Here is an 18,880-nt window from a genome sequence, read left to right on the forward strand (position 1 = left end):
CGCTCCTCCCGCCGTCACTCACTCCCGAGCAGAGGACGCCGCAGCAAGGCCGCACACTCCCAGCACCACAGATCCCCTGTTCACACGCTGCGATAGCTGCACTGGCGTTACTCTGCTCTCTGGCTCATTATTGCACCTTTTCAGGTAAAAACAAAGGGTTAGTTTAAAATTTTACACTTAAATGACCTGTGCGTAAATGCTGGACGGGACCCACAAAAATAATGAAAAAAGGAATTAAAGGAATGAACATAAATTATTAATCCCAAACTGTGGAATAGGAGTTTTAAGTATTTAATGAACATGGAATATATGGAGATAATAGAGGAATGAACATGGAATATATGGAGATTACAGGGGAATGAACATGGAATATATGGAGATAATATGGGAATGAACATGGAATATATGGAGATAATATGGGAATGAACATAGAAAATATGGAGATAATAGAGGAATGAACATGGAATATATGGAGATAATATGGGAATGAACATGGAATATATGGAGATAATATGGGAATGAACATAGAAAATATGGAGATAATAGAGGAATGAACATGGAATATATGGAGATAATAGAGGAATGAACATGGAATATATGGAGATAATATGGGAATGAACATGGAATATATGGAGATAATATGGGAATGAACATAGAAAATATGGAGATAATAGAGGAATGAACATGGAATATATGGAGATAATAGAGAAATGAACATGGAATATATGGAGGTAATAGAGGAATGAACATGGAATATATGGAGATAATATGGGAATGAACATGGAATATATGGAGATAATATGGGAATGAACATGGAATATATGGAGATAATATGGGAATGAACATAGAAAATATGGAGATAATAGAGGAATGAACATGGAATATATGGAGATAATAGAGGAATGAACATGGAATATATGGAGATAATAGAGAAATGAACATGGAATATATGGAGATAATAGAGAAATGAACATGGAATATATGGAGATAATAGAGGAATGAACATGGAATATATGGAGATAATAGAGGAATGAACATGGAATATATGGAGATAATATGGGAATGAACATGGAATATATGGAGGTAATAGAGGAATGAACATGGAATATATGGAGATAATAGAGGAATGAACATGGAATATATGGAGATAATATGGGAATGAACATGGAATATATGGAGGTAATAGAGGAATGAACATGGAATATATGGAGATAATATGGGAATGAACATAGAAAATATGGAGGTAATAGAGGAATGAACATGGAATATATGGAGGTAATAGAGGAATGAACATGGAATATATGGAGATAATAGAGGAATGAACATGGAATATATGGAGATAATAGAGGAATGAACATGCAATATATGGAGATAATAGGGGAATGAACATGGAATATATGGAGATAATAGAGGAATGAACATGGAATAAGTGGAGATAAAGGAATGAACATGGAATATATGGAGATTACAGAAGAATGAACATGGAATATATGGAGATAATAGAGGAATGAACATGGAATATATGGAGATTACAGAAGAATGAACATGAAATATATGGAGATAATAAGGGAATGAACATGGAATATAAGGAGATAATAAGGGAATCAACATGGAATATATGGAGATAATAGGGGAATGAACATGAAATATGGAAATTACAGGGGAATTAACATTGAATATATGGAGAATAAAGGAGAATGAACATGGAATATATGGATATTACAGGAGAATGAACATGGAATATATAGAGGTAATAGGGGAATGAACATGGAATATATGGAGATAATAGAGGAATGAACATGGAATAAGTGGAGATAAAGGAATGAACATGGAATATATGCAGATAATAGAGGAATGAACATGGAATATATGGAGATTACAGAAGAATGAACATGGAATATATGGAGATAATAGAGGAATGAACATGGAATATATGGAGATTACAGAAGAATGAACATGGAATATATGGAGATAATATGGGAATGAACATGGAATATATGGAGATAATATGGGAATGAACATAGAAAATATGGAGATAATAGAGGAATGAACATGGAATATATGGAGATAATAGAGAAATGAACATGGAATATATGGAGGTAATAGAGGAATGAACATGGAATATATGGAGATAATATGGGAATGAACATGGAATATATGGAGATAATATGGGAATGAACATGGAATATATGGAGATAATATGGGAATGAACATGGAATATATGGAGATAATATGGGAATGAACATAGAAAATATGGAGATAATAGAGGAATGAACATGGAATATATGGAGATAATAGAGGAATGAACATGGAATATATGGAGATAATATGGGAATGAACATGGAATATATGGAGATAATATGGGAATGAACATAGAAAATATGGAGATAATAGAGGAATGAACATGGAATATATGGAGGTAATAGAGGAATGAACATGGAATATATGGAGATAATAGAGGAATGAACATGGAATATATGGAGATAATAGAGGAATGAACATGGAATATATGGAGATAATATGGGAATGAACATGGAATATATGGAGATAATATGGGAATGAACATGGAATATATGGAGATAATATGGGAATGAACATAGAAAATATGGAGATAATAGAGGAATGAACATGGAATATATGGAGATAATAGAGAAATGAACATGGAATATATGGAGGTAATAGAGGAATGAACATGGAATATATGGAGATAATAGAGAAATGAACATGGAATATATGGAGGTAATAGAGGAATGAACATGGAATATATGGAGGTAATATGGGAATGAACATGGAATATATGGAGATAATATGGGAATGAACATGGAATATATGGAGATAATATGGGAATGAACATGGAATATATGGAGATAATATGGGAATGAACATAGAAAATATGGAGATAATAGAGGAATGAACATGGAATATATGGAGGTAATAGAGGAATGAACATGGAATATATGGAGATAATAGAGAAATGAACATGGAATATATGGAGATAATAGAGGAATGAACATGGAATATATGGAGGTAATAGAGGAATGAACATGGAATATATGGAGGTAATATGGGAATGAACATGGAATATATGGAGATAATATGGGAATGAACATAGAAAATATGGAGGTAATAGAGGAATGAACATGGAATAGGTAAACAGCGGGTTACTAAGTGCGCGCGTGCCCCTAGTAACCCGATGTTTACCATAGTTACCAGCCAGATCGTTGGTCCCGCTGGTCACACACAGCGATGTGTGCCGGCCAGCGGGAGGCCAACGACCAAAAAATGGTCCAGGACACTTTGCAACGATCAGCGACCTCACAGCAGGGGCCTGATCGTTGCAAAGTGTCACACATAGCGACATCGCTGGTGAGGTCACTGGTGAGTCACCAAAACCGTGACACAGCAGCGATCTCGCTATGTGAGACGGGGGCTTTAGGCAGAGTTTACAAGGCTGCGCCCCCGCTACCGGAGTCCCCCGCTACCGGAGTCCACTGTGACTGATACTAAACCGCTAAGATCAAGGAGCAAACAGAATGTGAGCAGTATATTCCATGTTCATTCCTCTATTATCTCCATATATTCCATGTTCATTCCCCTGTAATCTCCATATATTCCATGTTCATTCTCCTGTAATCTCCATATATTCCATGTCCATTCCCCTGTAATCTCCATATATTCCATGTTCATTCCCCTGTAATCTCCATATATTCCATGTTCATTCCCCTGTAATCTCCATATATTCCATGTTCATTCTCCTGTAATCTCCATATATTCCATGTTCATTCCCCTGTAATCTCCATATATTCCATGTTCATTCCCCTGTAATCTCCATATATTCCATGTTCATTCTCCTGTAATCTCCATATATTCCATGTTCATTCCCCTGTAATCTCCATATATTCCATGTTCATTCCCCTGTAAACTCCATATATTCCATGTTCATTCCCCTGTAATCTACATATATGGTATTCCATGTTCATTCCCCTGTAATTAACAAACAAACAAAGCAGCACACTGTATGAAATATGAATAGCATTACTGCTGCAGAAAATAGAAATAAATGAGAAATCTTAGTGCATAAATTGTCCAATTCATGTGTACCTGGTAGCCGCGATAAGGCGTTTCTCAAAATACCAGGACCCTACCAATGTGTGTGGAGCCGCTAGCTCCATAAAATACTAACAAACAAAGCAGCACACTGCAATGCTAAGTATGCAAACATGAAATATATGAAATTTGAATAGCATTACTGCACCTAGTAAGCACCTGTTCACACCTATTTCTTGTATTGGAAGTGCGGTCAGTTTTTTCTGTTTCTATGTTTAAGCTTTGACTGAGCACTCCACCTCTATGCTGCAGGTGGTTTTAATTGCAGAAGGATCTTACTTTCCCACACATAAGCAGACGGATGTCCCTTAGAGAGGTATTCACATTGATAGGGTCCTGATATTTTGAGAAACGCCTTATCGCGGCTACCAGGTACACATGAATTGGCCAATTTATGCGCTAAGATTTCTAATTTATTTATATTTTCTACAGCAGTAATGCTATTGAAATTTCATATATTTCATGTTCGCTTACTTAGCGTTGCAGTGTGCTGTTTTGTTTGTTAGTTGTATATGGAGGTAGCTGCTCCTAGTAAGCACCTGTTCACATCTATTTCTTGTATTGGAAGTGCCGTCAGTTTTTTCTTTTTCTATTCCTCTGTAATTGTCACGCAAGGTGTGGGAAAGACTAAGTGAAACACGAAGGGAAGAGAGGAAGGGAGCCTCGACTCTAGGGAAAGGGGGGAGTGGAGACCTCCTAGGCTGATCTGATATCACCCTTTCTCCCCTATCATCCCTTTATTGGTTCCTCACCAATCTCCACACATGAACCTAAACCCTGTATTTCCCTAGCGCTTGGCCCTGGATAGGGAAGAGGGGTGAGCAATAGTCAGTCCGCACTAACAAAGAAAGACAACAAAGGAGACAAACACAGGGGGAAAAGTAACTTAGCTTGAGCCGACTTCAGAGAGATTACTGCTAACATCTGCAAAGCACCAAAGAGGAAGTAAGCAGACTGCAACAGCTCCAAGCCTTCACAAGAGAAGAAATGAATATAACCGGCGCCTCCCTGTAGCAAACAACAAGTATTTAAACACCAAGGCCTGGGTGTCAATTAGCAAGAGGGAAGAAGCCGCTGGGTCCTAGAGTGAGACAGCTAAGAAGGTGTCTGTAATGCCAAATGAATAGATCTTCTGCCATCATTTACAGGGCGACTGTCACTTCATGACATTAATCTCAATATATTCTAAATTATTCCCCTGTAATCTCCATATATTCCATGTAATCTCCATATATTCCATGTCATTCCCTGTAATCTACATATATTCCATGTTTATTCCCCTGTAATCTACATATATTCCATGTTCATTCCCCTGTAATCTACAAATATTCCATGTTCATTCCACTGTAATCTCCATATATTTCATGTTCATTCCCCTGTAATCTCCATATATACTATGTTCATTCCCCTATTATCTCCATATATTCCATGTTCATTCCTATTATTTCCATATATTCCATGTTCATTCCCCCGCAATCTAAATATATTCCATGTTCATTCCCCTATTATCTCCATATATGTCATGTCATTCCCCTGTAAACTCCATATATTCCATGTAATTTTCCTGTAATATCCATATATTCCATGTTCATTCCCCTATCATCTCCATATATTTCATGTTCATTCCCTTATTATCTCCATATATTTCATGCTCATTTACCTGTAATCTACATATATTCGATGTTCATTCTCCTGTAATCTACATATATTCCATGTTCATTCCCCTGTGATCTACATATATTCCATGTTCATTCCCCTGTAATTTCCATATATTACATGTTCATTACCCTGTAATCTCCATATATTCCATATTCATTCCCCTATTATCCTCACATATTCCATGTTCATTCCCCTATTATCTCCATATATTCCATATTCATTCCCCTATTATCTTCACATATTCCATGTTCATTCCCTTATTAACCCTATATATTCCATGCTCATTGCCCTGTAATCTCCATATATTTCATGTTCAGTCCCCTATTATCTTCACATATTCCATGTTCATTCCCTTATTAACCCCATATATTCCACGTTCATTCCCCTGTAATCTCCATATATTCCATGTTCATTCCCCTGTAATCTCCATATATTCCATGTTCATTCCTCTATTATCTCCATATATTCCATGTCATTCCCCTGTAATCTCCATATATTCCATATTCAATCCCCTATTATCTCCATAATAGCGTTGCAGTGTGCTGTTTTGTTTGTCAGTTGTATATGGAGGTAGCTGCTCCTAGTAAGCACCTGTTCACATCTATTTCTTGTATTGGAAGTGCCGTCAGTTTTTTCTTTTTCTATTCCTCTGTAATTGTCACGCAAGGTGTGGGAAAGACTAAGTGAAACACGAAGGGAAGAGAGGAAGGGAGCCTCGACTCTAGGGAAAGGGGGGAGTGGAGACCTCCTAGGCTGATCTGATATCACCCTTTCTCCCCTATCATCCCTTTATTGGTTCATTCCCCTGTAATCTCCATATATTCCATGTTCATTCCCCAATTATCTCCATATATTCCATATTCATTCCTCTATTATCTCCATATATTCCATGTCATTCCCCTGTAATCTCCATATATTCCATATTCAATCCCCTATTATCTCCATATATTCCATGTTCATTCACCTGTAATCTCCATATATTCCATGTTCATTCCCCTGTAATCTCCATATTTTCCATGTTCATTCCCCTGTAATCTCCATATATTCTATGTTCATTCCCCTATTATCTCCATATATTCATTGTTCATATATTCCATGTCATTCCCCTGTAATCTACATATATTCCATGTTCATTCCCCTATTATCTCCATATATTCATTGTTCATTCCCCTATTATCTCCATATATTCAATGTCATTACCCTGTAGTCTCCATATATTCCATGTCATTCCTCTGTAATAGTCACGCAAGATGTGGGAAAGACTAAGTGCAACACGAAGGGAAGAGGGGAAGGGAGCCCAGACTCTAGGGAAAGGGAGAGTGGAGACCTTCTAGGCTCCTCACCAATCGCCACACAGGAACCTAAACCCTGTATTTCCCTAGCGCTTGGCCCTAGATAGGGAAGGGGGCGGGGTGAGCACTAGTCAGTCCCCACTAATAACTAAAGACAACAAGAGAGACAAACACGGGGAAACGTAACTTAGCTTGAGCTGACTTCAGAAAGAAAACTCATAATGTCCTCAAACCTCCAAAGAGGAAGTAAGCAGACTGCAACAACTCCAAGCCTTCACAGGAGAACAAGTGAATATAACTGGCACCTCCCTGTAGCAAACAACAAGTATTTAAACACCCAGGCCTGGGTGTCAATTCGCAAGAGGGAGGTAGCCGTTGGGTTCTAGAGTGAGACAGCTAAGAACGTGTCTGTAATGCCAAAAGAAGAGATCTTCTGCACCCAACTGCAGGGTGACTGTCACTTCTGATGCACCCATGACAGTAATCTCCATATATTCTATGTCACTCCCCTGTACTCTCCATATATTCCATATTCATTCCCCTGTAATCTCCATATATTCCATGACATTCCCATGTAATCTACATGGATTCCATGTTCATTCCCCTGTAATCTACATATATTCCATGTTCATTGCCCTGTAATCTCCATATATTTCATGTTCATTCCCCTATAATCTACATATATTCCGTGTTCATTCCCCTGTAATCTCCATATATTTCATGCACATCCCCTATTATCTCCATATATTCCATGTTCATCCCCCTATTATCTCCATATATTCCATGTTCATTCCCTTATTAACCCCATATAATCCATGTCATTCCCCTGTAATCTTCATACATTCCATGTCACTTTCCTGTAATCTACATATATTCCATGTCATTCCCCTGTAATCTCCATATATTCCATGTTCATTCCCCTATTATCTCCAAATATTCCATGTTCATTCTCCTATTATCTCCATATATTTCATGTTCATTCCATTATTATCTCCATATATTCCATGTTCATTCTCCTGTAATCTCCATATTTTCAATGTTAATTCCCTTATTATCAACATATATTCCATGTTCGTTCCCTTATTAATCCTATATATTCCATGTTCATTAGCCTGTAATTTCCATATAGTCCATGTTCATTCCCCTGTAATCTCCATATATTCCATGTTCATTCCCATGTAATCTCCATATATTCCATATTCATTTCCCTATTATCGCCATATATTTCATGTTCATTCCCTTATTATCTCCATATATTTCATCTTCATTCCCCTATTATCTCCATATATTCTATGTCCATTCCTTTATTATATCCATATATTCCATATTAATTTCCCTATTATGTCCATATATTCCATGTTCATTCCCTTATTATTTCCATTTATTCCGTGTTCATTCTATTATCTCCATATAATCCATGTTCATTCCTCTATCATCTCCATATATTCCATGTTCATTCCCTTATTATCTCCATATATTCCGTGTTCATTCTCCTATTATCTCCATATATTCCATGTTCATTCCCTTATCATTATATATTCCATGTTCATTTCTCTGTAATCTCCATATATTCCATGTTCATTCCCTTATTATCTCCATATATTCCATGACATTCCCTTATTATCCCTATATGTTCAATGTTCATTCCACTGTAATCTACATATATTCCATGTTTATTCCCCTATAATCTACATATATTCCATGTTCATTCCCCTGTAATCTCCATATATTCCATGTACATTACCCTGTAATTTCTATATCTTCCATTTTCATTCCCGTGTAATATCTATATTCCATGTTCATTGCCATGTAATCTCTATATATTCCATGTTCATTCCCCTACTATCGCCATATATTCCATGTTCATTCCTTTATTAACCCCATATATTCCATGTTCATTCCCCTGTAATCGCCATATATTCCATGTTCATTCACCTATTATCTCCATATATTCCATGTCATTCCCCTGTAATCTCCAGATATTCCATGTCATTCCCCTGTGATCTCCATATATTCCATGTCATTCCCCAGTAATTTCCATATATTCGATGTTCATTCCCCTATTATCTCCATATATTCCATGTTATTCCCGTATTATCTCCACATATTCCATGTTCATTCCCTTATTATCTCCATATATTCCATGCCATTCCCATACAATCTCCATATATTTCATGTTCATTCCCCTGTAATCTACATATATTCCATATTCATTCCCCTGTACTCTACATGTATTTCATGTTCATTCCATTATTATCTCCATATATTCCATGTTCATTCTCCTGTAATCTCCATATTTTCAATGTTAATTCCCTTATTATCAACATATATTCCATGTCCGTTCCCTTATTAATCCTATATAATCCATGTTCATTAGCCTGTAATTTCCATATAGTCCATGTTCATTCCCCTGTAATCTCCATATATTCCATGTCATTCCCCTGTAATCTCCATATATTCCATGTTCATTCCCCTATTATCTCCAAATATTCCATGTTCATTCTCCTATTATCTCCATATATTTCATGTTCATTCCATTATTATCTCCATATATTCCATGTTCATTCTCCTGTAATCTCCATATTTTCAATGTTAATTCCCTTATTATCAACATATATTCCATGTTCGTTCCCTTATTAATCCTATATATTCCATGTTCATTAGCCTGTAATTTCCATATAGTCCATGTTCATTCCCCTGTAATCTCCATATATTCCATGTTCATTCCCATGTAATCTCCATATATTCCATATTCATTTCCCTATTATCGCCATATATTTCATGTTCATTCCCTTATTATCTCCATATATTTCATCTTCATTCCCCTATTATCTCCATATATTCTATGTCCATTCCTTTATTATATCCATATATTCCATATTAATTTCCCTATTATGTCCATATATTCCATGTTCATTCCCTTATTATTTCCATTTATTCCGTGTTCATTCTATTATCTCCATATAATCCATGTTCATTCCTCTATCATCTCCATATATTCCATGTTCATTCCCTTATTATCTCCATATATTCCGTGTTCATTCTCCTATTATCTCCATATATTCCATGTTCATTCCCTTATCATTATATATTCCATGTTCATTTCTCTGTAATCTCCATATATTCCATGTTCATTCCCTTATTATCTCCATATATTCCATGACATTCCCTTATTATCCCTATATGTTCAATGTTCATTCCACTGTAATCTACATATATTCCATGTTTATTCCCCTATAATCTACATATATTCCATGTTCATTCCCCTGTAATCTCCATATATTCCATGTACATTACCCTGTAATTTCTATATCTTCCATTTTCATTCCCGTGTAATATCTATATTCCATGTTCATTGCCATGTAATCTCTATATATTCCATGTTCATTCCCCTACTATCGCCATATATTCCATGTTCATTCCTTTATTAACCCCATATATTCCATGTTCATTCCCCTGTAATCGCCATATATTCCATGTTCATTCACCTATTATCTCCATATATTCCATGTCATTCCCCTGTAATCTCCAGATATTCCATGTCATTCCCCTGTGATCTCCATATATTCCATGTCATTCCCCAGTAATTTCCATATATTCGATGTTCATTCCCCTATTATCTCCATATATTCCATGTTATTCCCGTATTATCTCCACATATTCCATGTTCATTCCCTTATTATCTCCATATATTCCATGCCATTCCCATACAATCTCCATATATTTCATGTTCATTCCCCTGTAATCTACATATATTCCATATTCATTCCCCTGTACTCTACATGTATTTCATGTTCATTCCATTATTATCTCCATATATTCCATGTTCATTCTCCTGTAATCTCCATATTTTCAATGTTAATTCCCTTATTATCAACATATATTCCATGTCCGTTCCCTTATTAATCCTATATAATCCATGTTCATTAGCCTGTAATTTCCATATAGTCCATGTTCATTCCCCTGTAATATCCATATATTCCATGTTCATTCCCCTGTAATCTCCATATATTCCATGTTCATTCCCCTGTAATCTCCATATATTCCATGTTCATTCCCCTGTAATCTACATATATTTCATGTTCATTCCATTATTATCTCCATATATTCCATGTTCATTCTCCTGTAATCTCCATATTTTCAATGTTAATTCCCTTATTATCAACATATATTCCATGTCCGTTCCCTAATTAATCCTATATATTCCATGTTCATTAGCCTGTAATTTCCATATAGTCCATGTTCATTCCCCTGTAATCTCCATATATTCCATGTTCATTCCCCTGTAATCTCCATATATTCATTTCCCTATTATCGCCATATACTCCATGTTCATTCCCTTATTATCTCCATATATTTCATCTTCATTCCCCTATTATCTCCATATATTCTATGTTCTTTCCTTTATTATATCCATATATTCCATATTAATTTCCCTATTATGTCCATATATTCCATGTTCATTCCCCTGTAATCTACATATATTCCATGTTCATTCCCTTATTATTTCCATTTATTCCGTGTTCATTCTATTATCTCCATATAATCCATGTTCATTCATCTATCATCTCCATATATTCCATGTTCATTCCCTTATTATCTCCATATATTCTGTGTTCATTCTCCTATTATCTCCATATATTCCATGTTCATTCCCTTATCATTATATATTCCATGTTCATTTCTCTGTAATCTCCATATATTCCATGTTCATTCCCTTATTATCTCCATATATTCCATGACATTCCCTTATTATCCCTATATGTTCAATGTTCATTCCACTGTAATCTACATATATTCCATGTTTATTCCCCTATAATCTACATATATTCCAAGTACATTCCCCTGTAATTTCTATATCTTCCATTTTCATTCCCGTGTAATATCTATATTCCATGTTCATTGCCCTGTAATCTCTATATATTCCATGTTCATTCCCCTACTATCGCCATATATTCCATGTTCATTCCTTTATTAACCCCATATATTCCATGTTCATTCCCCTGTAATCGCCATATATTCCATGTTCATTCCCCTGTAATCTCCATATATTCCATGTTCATTCCCCTGTAATCTCCATATATTCCAGGTTTATGTTCCTATTTCTTCATATATTCCATGTTCATTCCCCTGTAATCTCCAGATATTCCATGTCATGCCCCTGTGATCTTCATATATTCCATGTCATTCCCCAGTAATTTCCATATATTCGATGTTCATTCCCCTATTATCTCCATATATTCCATGTTATTCCCGTATTATCTCCACATATTCCATGTTCATTCCCTTATTATCTCCATATATTCCATGCCATTCCCATACAATCTCCATATATTTCATGTTCATTCCCCTGTAATCTACATATATTCCATGTTCATTCCCCTGTAATCTACATATATTCCATGTTCATTCCCCTGTAATCTACATGTATTCCATATTCATTCTCCTATTATCTCAATATAATTCATGTTCATTACATTACTATCTCCATATATTCCATGTTCATTCACTTATTAACCCCATATATTACATGTTGATTCCTCTATTATCTCCACATATTCCATGTTCATTTCCCTGTTATCTCCATATATTCCATGTTCATTCCGTTATTATCTTCATATATTCCATGTTCATTCCCTTATTATCTCAATATATTCCATGTTCATTCTCTAGTAATCTCCATATATTCAATGTTAATTCCCCTGTAATATCCAAATATTTCATGTTCATTCCCCTATTATCTCCATATATATCATGTTCACTCCCCTATTATCTCCATATATTTCATGTTCATTCCTCTATTATACCCATATATTCCACGTTCATTCTTCTGTAATCTCCATATATTCCATGTTCATTTCTTTATTATCTCCATATATTCCATGTTCTTTCCTCTATTATCTCCATATATTCCATGTTCATTCCTTTATTATCTCCATATATTCCATGTTCATTCCTCTATTATCTTTGTATATTCCATATTCATTCCCATATTATCTCCATATATTCCATGTTCATTCTTCTGTAATCTCCATATATTCCATGTTCATTCCTTTATTATCTCCATATATTCCATGTTCATTCCTTTATTATCTCCATATATTCCATGTTCATTCTCTTATTATTTCCATATATTGCATGTTCATTCCCTTATCTCCATATATATCATGTTCATTCATCTGTTATCTCCATATATTCCATGTTCATTCCTTTATTATCTCCATATATTCCATGTTCATTCCTTTATTATCTCCATATATTCCATGTTCATTCTCTTATTATTTCCATATATTGCATGTTCATTCCCTTATCTCCATATATATCATGTTCATTCATCTGTTATCTCTATATATTCCATGTTCATTCCCTTATCTCCATATATTACATGTTCATTCTTCTGTAATCTCCATATATTCCATGTTCATTCCTTTATTATATCCATATATTCCATGTTCATTCCTCTATTATCTCCATATATTCCATGTTCATTCCTTTATTATCTCCATATATTCCATGTTCATTCCTCTATTATCTCCATATATTCCATGTTCACCCCCCTATTATCTCCATATATTCCATGTTCATTCCTTTATTATCTCCATATATTCCATGTTCATTCCTCTATTATCTCCATATATTCCATGTTCACCCCCCTATTATCTCCATATATTCCATGTTCATTCCTCTATTATCTCCATATATTCCATGTTCATTCCTTTATTATCTCCATATATTCCATGTTCATTCCTCTATTATCTCCATATATTCCATGTTCACCCCCCTATTATCTCCATATATTCCATGTTCATTCCTTTATTATCTCCATATATTCCATGTTCATTCCTCTATTATCTCCATATATTCCATGTTCACCCCCCTATTATCTCCATATATTCCATGTTCATTCCTCTATTATCTCCATATATTCCATGTTCATTCCTCTATTATCTCCATATATTCTGTGTTCATTCCCTTATCATTATATATTCCATGTTAATTCCCCTGTAATCTCCATATATTCCATGTCCATTCCCTTATTATCGCCATATATGCCATGTCATTCCCTTATTATCTCCATACAGTGGTGGCCAAAAGTATTGGCACCCCTGCAACTCTGTCAGATAATACTCAGTTTCTTCCTGAAAATGATTGCAATCACAAATTCTTTGGTATTATTATCTTCATTTAATTTGTCTTCAATGAAAAAACACAAAAAGAATTGTCCTAAAGACAAATTGGATATAATTCCACACCAAACCTAAAAAAGGGGGTGGACAAAAGTATTGGCACTGTTTGAAAAATCATGTGATGCTTCTCTAATTGGTGTAATTAACAGCACCTGTAACTTACCTGTGGCACCTAACAGGTGTTGGCAATAACTAAATCACACTTGCAGCCAGTTAACATGGATTAAAGTTGACTCAACCTCTGTCCTGTGTCCTTGTGTGTACCACATTGAGCATGGAGAAAAGGAAGAAGACCAAAGAACTGTCTGAGGACTTGAGAAACCAAATTGTGAGGAAGCATGAGCAATCTCAAGGCTACAAGTCCATCTCCAAAGACCTGAATGTTCCTGTGTCTTCTGTGCGCAGTGTCATCAAGACGTTTAAAGCCCATGGCACTGTGGCTAACCTCCCTAGATGTGGACGGAAAAGAAAAATTGACGAGAGATTTCAACGCAAGATTGTGCGGATGGTGGATAAAGAACCTTGACTAACATCCAAACAAGTTCAAGCTGCCCTGCAGTCCGAGGGTACAACAGTGTCAACCCGTACTATCCATCGGCGTCTGAATGAAAAGGGACTGTATGGTAGGATACCCAGGAAGACCCCACTTCTTACCCCGAGACATAAGAAAGCCAGGCTGGAGTTTGCCAAAACTTACCTGAGAAAGCCTAAAACGTTTTGGAAGAATGTTCTCTGGTCAGATGAGACAAAAGTAGAGCTTTTTGGGAAAAAAGCATCAACATAGAGTGTATAGGAAAAAAAAAGAGGCGTTCAAAGAAAAGAACACCGTCCCTACAGTCAAACATGGTGGAGGTTCCCTGATGTTTTGGGGTTGCTTTGCTGCCTCTGGCACTGGACTGCTTGACCGTGTGCATGGCATTATGAAGTCTGAAGATTACCAACAAATTTTGCAGCATAATGTAGGGCCCAGTGTGAGAAAGCTGGGTCTCCCTCAGAGGTCATGGGTCTTCCAGCAGGACAATGACCCAAAACACACTTCCAAAAGCACTATAAAATAGTTTGAGAGAAAGCACTGGAGACTTCTAAGGTGGCCAGCAATGAGTCCAGACCTGAATCCCATAGAACACCTGTGGAGAGATCTCAAAATGGTAGTTTGGAGAAGGCACCCTTCAAATATCAGGGACCTGGAGCAGTTTGCCAAAGAAGAATGGTCTACAATTCCAGCAGAGCATTGTAAGAAACTCATTGATGGTTACCGGAAGCGGTTGTTCGCAGTTATTTTGGCTAAAGGTTGTGCAACCAAGTATTAGGCTGAGGGTGCCAATACTTTTGTCTGGCCCATTTTTGGAGTTTTGTGTGAAATGATCAATGATTTGATTTTTGCTTCATTCTCTTTTGTGTTTTTTCCTTGCAAGCAAATGAAATGAAGATAATAAGACCAAAGAATTTGTGATTGCAATCATTTTCAGGAAGAAACTGAGTATTATCTGACAGAATTGCAGGGGTGCCAATACTTTTGGCCACCACTGTATGTTCCATGTTCATTCCACTTTAATCTACATATATTCCATGTTTATTCCCCTATAATCTACATATATTCCATGTTAATTCCCCTGTAATCTCCATATATTCCATGTCATTGCCCAGTAATTTCCATATATTCGATGTTCATTCCCCTATTATATCCATATATTCCATGTTCATTCCTGTATTATCTCCATATATTCCATGTTCATTCCTGTATTATCTCCATATATTCCATGTTCATTCCTTTATTATCTCCATATATTCCATGTTCATTCCTCTATTATCTTTGTATATTCCATATTCATTCCCATATTATCTCCATCTATTCCATGTTCATTCTTCTGTAATCTCCATATATTCCATGTTCATTCCATTATTATATCCATATATTCCATGTTCATTCCTCTATTATCTCCATATATTCCATATTCATTCCCCTATTACCTCTATATATTCCATGTTCATTCCTCTATTATCTCCATATATTCCATGTTCATTCCTCTATTATCTCCATATATTCCATGTTCATTCCTCTATTATCTCCATATATTCCATGTTCATTCCCTTATTAACCCCATATATTCCATGTATATTGCCCTGTAATCTCCATATATTCAATGTTAATTCCCTTATTATCACCATATATTCCATGTTCATTCCTCTATTATCTCCATATATTCCATGTTCATTCCTCTATTATCTCCATATATTCCATGTTCATTCACCTATTATCTCCATATATTCCATGTCATTCCCCTGTAATCTCCAGATATTCCATGTCATTCCCCAATAATTTCCATATATTCGATGTTCATTCCCCTACTATCGCCATATATTCCATGTTCATTCCTTTATTAACCCCATATATTCCATGTGCATTCCCCTGTAATCTCCATATATTCTTTGTTCATGTTCCTATTTCTCCATATATTCCATGTTCATTCACCTATTATCTCCATATATTCCATGTCATTCCCCTGTGATTTCCATATATTCCATGTCATTCCCCAGTAATTTCCATATATTTGTTCATTCCTATTATCTCCATATATTCCATGTCATTCCTGTATTATGTCCATATATTTCATGTTCATTCCCCTGTAATCTACATGTATTCCATGTTCATTCCCCTGTAATCTCCATATATTCCATGTCCATGTTCCTATTTCTCCATATATTCCATGTTCATTCACCTATTATCTCCATATATTTCATGTCATTCCCCTGTAATCTTCAGATATTCCATGTTTATTCCCTTATTATCTCCATATATTCCATGTTCATTCCCCTGTAATCTCCATATATTCCATGTTCATTCCCCTGTAATCTACATATATTCCATGTTCATTCCCTTATTATCTCCATATATTCCATGTTCAATCCATTATCTCCATATATTCCATGTTCATTCCCTTATCTCCATATATTCAATGTTCATTCTCTTATTATCTCCATATATTACATGTTCATTCTCCTGTAATATCCATATATTCCATGTTCATTCTCCTTTATTCTCCATATATTCAATGTTAATTCCCCTGTAATTTCCATATTTCATGTTCATTCCCCTATTATCTCCATATATTCCATGCTCATTCCCTTATTATCTCCTTATATTCCATGTTCATTCCCTTATTATCTCCATATATTCCATGTTCATTCTTCTGTAATCTCCATATATTCCATGTTCATTCCTCTATTATCTCCATATATTCCATGTTCATTCTTCTGTAATCTCCATATATTCCATGTTCATTCCTCTATTATCTGCATATATTCCATGTTCATTCCTTTATCTCCACTTATTCCATGTTCATTCCTCTATTATCTCCATATATTCCATGTTCATTCCCCTATTACCTCTATATATTCCATGTTCATTCTCCTGTAATATCCATATATTCCATGTTCATTCTCCTTTATTCTCCATATATTCAATGTTAATTCCCCTGTAATTTCCATATTTCATGTTCATTCCCCTATTATCTCCATATATTCCATGTTGATTCCCTTATTATCTCCTTATATTCCATGTTCATTCCCTTATTATCTCCATATATTCCATGTTCATTCTTCTGTAATCTCCATATATTCCATGTTCATTCCTCTATTATCTCCATATATTCCATGTTCATTCTTCTGTAATCTCCATATATTCCATGTTCATTCCTTTATCTCCACTTATTCCATGTTCATTCCTCTATTATCTCCATATATTCCATGTTCATTCCCCTATTATCTCCATATATTGCATGTTCATTCCTCTATTATCTCCATATATTCCATGTTCATTCCTCTATTATCTCCATATATTCCATGTTCATTCCTCTATTACCTCCATATATTCCATGTTCATTCCTCTATTACCTCCATATTTTCTATGTTCATTCCCATATTATCTCCATATATTCCATGTTCATTCCTCTATTACCTCCATATATTCCATGTTCATTCCCATATTATCTCCATATATTCCATGTTCATTCCTCTATTATCTCCATATATTCCATGTTCATTCCTCTATTATCTCCATATATTCCATGTTCATTCCCATATTATCTCCATATATTCCATGTTCATTCCTCTATTATCTCCATATATTCCATGTTCATTCCTCTATTATCTCCATATATTCCATGTTCATTCCTCTATTATCTCCATATATTCCATGTTCATTTCTCTATTATCTCCATATATTCCATGTTCATTTCTCTATTATCTCCATATATTCCATGTTCATTCCTCTATTATCTCCATATATTCCATGTTCATTCCCCTATTATCTCCATATATTCCATGTTCATTCCCCTATTATCTCCATATATTGCATGTTCATTCCTCTATTATCTCCATATATTCCATGTTCATTCCTCTATTATCTCCATATATTCCATGTTCATTCCTCTATTATCTCCATATATTCCATGTTCATTCCTCTATTATCTCCATATATTCCATGTTCATTCCTCTATTATCTCCATATATTCCATGTTCATTCCTCTATTATCTCCATATATTCCATGTTCATTCCCATATTATCTCCATATATTCCATGTTCATTCCTCTATTATCTCCATATATTCCATGTTCATTCCTCTATTATCTCCA

The 18,880-nt window shown here is 35.2% G+C and overlaps 1 protein-coding gene across 1 annotated transcript in view; it reads left to right on the forward strand.

Moving 5' to 3' along the window:
* The first annotated feature begins 23 nt into the window (after nucleotides 1-23).
* Nucleotides 24-18,880, forward strand: part of ANXA9 (annexin A9) — a 107,663-nt gene continuing 88,806 nt past the window's right edge. The window contains exon 1 of the mRNA XM_073639576.1: nucleotides 24-144. The gene's annotated coding sequence lies outside the window, so the exon portion shown is untranslated. The remainder of the gene's footprint in view (nucleotides 145-18,880) is intronic.

Source organism: Phyllobates terribilis, unplaced genomic scaffold (assembly GCF_046119375.1).
Source record: "Phyllobates terribilis strain yellow unplaced genomic scaffold, ASM4611937v1 Scaffold_7__3_contigs__length_470593459, whole genome shotgun sequence".
NCBI classification, from domain to species: domain Eukaryota; kingdom Metazoa; phylum Chordata; class Amphibia; order Anura; family Dendrobatidae; genus Phyllobates; species Phyllobates terribilis.